This window comes from Eschscholzia californica, unplaced genomic scaffold (genome assembly GCF_041429995.1).
Source record: "Eschscholzia californica isolate CP2 unplaced genomic scaffold, dmEscCali1.0.p SCAF_267, whole genome shotgun sequence".
Classification (NCBI taxonomy): domain Eukaryota; kingdom Viridiplantae; phylum Streptophyta; class Magnoliopsida; order Ranunculales; family Papaveraceae; genus Eschscholzia; species Eschscholzia californica.
Window position 1 is genome coordinate 12,501 of NW_028238384.1, and position 5,000 is coordinate 17,500.

The following is a 5,000-nucleotide window of genomic DNA, read 5'->3' on the forward strand; positions in this document are numbered from 1 at the left end:
TCCGAATTGTCTTATGACTGAACAATCAGATGCATTTTTTGAAAGAACTATTCAAGGAGCAAGTGATCCCCCTCTCTCGCCACCAGTTTCTCCTCAGATCTACCCCCGCTCGAGCAACTAATCTTATTCTTTCTTGGATCTTGTTCGTGAGATTGAGAAAAGATCAATAAATTTCTCTATTCTCCTAATTTCTATGTATATTAAACTATTACAGTACTATATATAATTTGCATTTATTACTTTTTTTTAGTCTTTCGTTTTTTTGTATTTTGATTGTTTTTTGTTATTTTATTGTCTTCTTTGTTTTTGTTATATTTCCTTCCCTTCAAATGAATCTAAAACTCCGTAGTTTCATATCTTTTCACAGGTCGAAACCAAAAAGACATTTCTATTTTTTGTCCCTGTCCCTAAATGAAAGTCCCTAAATGAAATACAATATTAAATAATAGTAGACTGGAAATGAAAGTCTCTTTCTCGCATCCGTTCTCCATCACATTGTCGAGACAAAAATCTCGGATGCATCGATATGGAAATATTTGGTACATGAAACCACGATCTGATGTTAGATATAATAGAATATAGATCTTTTTCTGGAATCAAAGAAAGATAGTCAAAAATAGATGGCTTTTGGTGTTGTGACTCGGAATAACTCTTTCTCTGTGTAGGAACGGAATAGCAATTTATTCCTATGAAGCATCCATTAACAAGAACATTCAATCGGAAATATCGACAAATTCTTGCGTAGCCCGAGGAAATGAAATAAATAAAAAAGGGCGGTACGGTACGCTGCTACAATACAATTTTAACTCTATTGACTTTTAATATCAGAATAGCTGATATAGTCATGATTCAATGGGTCAGGTCCACTTACTTTTCTTTTGTTGATTTCTAATCTTTACCATGGATTTGATTGGAATATGGAATAATGGAAAAGTAGGAGTATTTGCCGATTCATAACATAATTAGGGTTGGGTAGATAGACTATCTATGTCCCAAGACAAAAAGTATTGAATAATGAAACATGAGTAGGAGTATAGCCTGTAGTGACATAGTCGCCCTCCCCAATAGTGGGATGACTTATCATGATAATGAACAAAGGCTCAACTTTATAACTATACTTATTACTACTATATAATAATAACTTATTATTTATGTTATTTATGCAGATGTTTACTTTTTTTATTACAAATATCAACAATATCTCTATTTTTCGCTCCAAAATGAAGACTCAGACTGGAGTTTTGTGGAAAAAGCCCCTTATCGGATTTGAACCGATGACTTACGCCTTACCATGGGCGTTACTCTACCGCTGAGTTAAAAGGGCTCGTTTGATTCAATTCCTGAATGCACCACTAGCCACTATGAGTCTACTGCATGTACCTATGTATATAATATATATACATATAGATAAATAGCGGCTCATTCAGGAACAAGAATTTTTTTGACTTAACATTTTGACTTAAGAAGTCTAGGAAAAAATGCTTATTTATATTTGATAAATATTAATTGCAATGAATTGTTTTCAAGACTGACCCTAATAGATTTTCGCTTATTGACTCCCATCAGAACGAGATTCACTTGATTAACACAAATTCGACTTCGACATAGATCCAAAGATAATTTCATCGAATCATGTGATGAAGAGATTCGACACATACCCTGAACCAACATTTTTATAAAAAAAAGTCGATTACTTGTTGACCCCTTTTCAGATTTACAAGTTCTACAGCATCCTTTTTGAATAAAAAAAACGAAATTCGATGGAATCATGAAAGCCAGAAGGATTCTTCGGATCTAGTCATACCATTACATTATATTGACAATTCCAAAAAACTGTTCATACTATGAGCATAGTAGGCGATCGGGCGGGTATGCCCCCATCGTCTAGTGGTTCAGGACATCTCTCTTTCAAGGAGCAGCGGGGATTCGACTTCCCCTGGGGTAGGGTATTACGAAAGGAGGTTGATCGTGGATTATCCATAAGTCTAAAATGGATTCTTCCTGGGTCGATGCCCGAGTGGTTAATGGGGACGGACTGTAAATTCGTTGGCAATATGTCTACGCTGGTTCAAATCCAGCTCGGCCCAATAATTTCATTCGCCGATCCATCATGAGATGATATAACAAATTTGGCCTCCAGAAACGCCCGATGCGGGGGAATAAAGAAAAGAATTTCTGTTATATCCTTATTTATTTTATTTGTTCCCACATATTCTAATCTTTCTAATAATCTAGTCTGTAAATAGAAGGAAGGGGTTAAAGTAAAGAAAAAAAATATTTTTTCATTGACCATTGAAAGATTTATTATCAATCGATTTGATATGGCACTAGAATTACTAGTAATACGTGTCGTTCTCACTTCACTAAAGTCCGTATCCATGTGAATAGCAATATAGCGTTCCTGTCTCTGTTACAGCACGGCGATTCTAAATAGAAATATGGTTTGAATGAAATCATAAGAATCCTGTACACCTTATTTACCTGGGATTGTAGTTCAATTGGTCAGAGCACCGCCCTGTCAAGGCGGAAGACTGCGGGTTCGAGCCCCGTCAGTCCCGACCTAGGATCCGATGAATCCATCAATTCATCTCACTATTTTCTGTGAAGAGGGTGACAAGGAGTAGGATCTAATTCCCGGCGTGGGTCTTTATTTTCTTTTTTTTTCGTGTCTCATCGAACAAATACAGGAATTTCAATTACTTCAACAAGTACCGATTCGTGGGGAGAGACATAGGTAGATTGGTACAATTGTTGGTAGGAACATATTCAATTCAGGATTACAAGAGATACCATACTGGTCTGACTTTTTCGATTGCTTTTGATCCATGGAATGGAATAGAATACACATCCGTTTCGCGGAGCACATATACAAATTGGATTCCTTTATTGTACGATACAAAATTAACTTAACCTTAACATAGTTAGCCCGAAAGAAGATTTTTCGGCTTATATTAAAACTACTGCCTTTTCTTCTAGCTCCTATTTTGTGTAACCTCAATTCCTAATTGGAAACCAGTCTATCTATCTTATTCAAGTTGCACACTGAATTTTGGATATGATATATGTCCCAGTCCCAATCCAAGGAACGCGGCTATTATAATATAAAATAGAATTAATTATAATAAAAGAGAGGTCAAACAAAGATCTACCCCTCTTAGTAATTAGTAAGGAATGCATAATCTTTTTTTCTTCCTATTTTATTTGAGGGGGTCCTACCGAAGAAAGAGCAAACTCCAAAATAGTGAATTTATCGAAATATTAGATCTTTTATACCGGGATCCATCTTTATGACACCTCTTTGTCTTCCACGAAAATTAGATCATAAAAAAACTTAGTTAGTTTAGAACTGCACTTCTTCTTTTTTCCATTTTACTTCTACTGTTTGGGTTTGTGACTAATAGAAGTGGAAGACGGGTCAGATGATACCTCATCAGATGATTGTATACGGAAGGCTGTAGATTATAGAAAAGAAAGAATGAAAAATTCAGCGGGATTATTGATTGTATCAGAAATCCAATTTTTGATTTGTTATGGATAAAAGATCTTCCTATGTTATACTATTCAATTCTCGACAATGAATCGACTTGATAGCTCAGATATTGTTATTCATGATATTGATCCGATTCAATATCAAATATCATCGGGATGCAATTCATCTCATTGAATTTACAGGAGAAGATTTATCATCTCTATGGGATTAGATCCCGAGTTATTGTGAAGTAAAAAAAAAAACGATGAGATTATGGAAGTAAATATTCTCGCATTTATTGCTACTGCACTGTTTATTCTAGTTCCTACTGCTTTTTTACTTATTATCTACGTAAAAACAGTCAGTCAAAATGATTAATTTGAATGAAGCTTGACTTCTTAGTTCTTAGTCAATGATTGAAGAAATGAAAGTGATTTGCATTCCGCGCCTTAAATGAAATGAGCGGACTAGAATCAGCAGTATATGAGATCCGATAGTATGGTAGAAAGAAATATATGAACCTTTCTACCACACTATCTATTAGTGTATTGTCTAAAGTTGTACTGTATTCTATAAAGAGATATAGGCTTAATATAGATTAATCTACAATATATATCTTCATATATTTAAATGTAAATTACATATATGTAATTTACATTTAAATAGCACCCCAACCCTAGTTCTTCCCTCCATCTATTTGTATTACTTTCGATCAATCCGAAATAATCGAATCTTGCTCTTACTTTTACGGTTATAATTACTGGGTTTCTTATTATTTCCAATATAGATCCCGGGCTTTGTCGAAAGAATCAAATCAATTATTCTATCAAATAAAAGAAACAAAGTAAGACTTTTTTTAGCATTCCGAACAAATAATTGATTGAGCCGTTGACAGATGATCCAAAGACTTCTATGGAAAATTCTTCAGATTTGGAAAAAAAAGAGTAGTAGATCCCACGGATTTCGAACGCTTAAACCAGTGTCGATAAAGTATAAATAAGAGATTTCTAGGAGTATAAAACAAAGAGTAAGTGCGCAATATGCGAATCGTCCAAATAAGATCTTATTCTTCGTAGTACTTCGTTGGACAACGACTATATCTATGCTGCCTCCGGGAGAAAGTACGTATCTACGTAATAACAGAACGACTTCCTCTTTGAACATGAACAGTAAAGAGGGAAAGAAATTAAAAAGGGGATCGGTTGCTTCTCATTGTAATATCCATATAAAATTCTGGTAAGAACTAGTTAGTTCATCGAAATAGAATATTTAGGAAGAGTTCGGTTGTAAAAAATTTTATCTCATGTGTATCTTCTTTTACTTTACAAATACGAACATGGGAATCATTGAAATGTTTGTTTGATTGAAAGGTTATTATTCATATATTACTATTACATTACTGGATTCCAGTAGAATTTTGAAATGGAAATCTTTTTATTTTAAAACTATTTGCAGAACGATCTATGAAATAATTAATACAGTTTGATTACTCAACCCAATTAGTAGTATCTCTAGAGTCCACTTCTTCCCC

The 5,000-nt window shown here is 34.2% G+C and overlaps 1 non-coding gene across 1 annotated transcript; it reads left to right on the forward strand.

The window, feature by feature from the left end:
- The first annotated feature begins 2,003 nt into the window (after positions 1–2,003).
- TRNAY-GUA (transfer RNA tyrosine (anticodon GUA)) lies at positions 2,004–2,087 on the forward strand. The gene has a single exon. It is a non-coding gene; the product is annotated as a tRNA-Tyr (tRNA).
- The last annotated feature ends 2,913 nt before the right edge of the window (positions 2,088–5,000 follow it).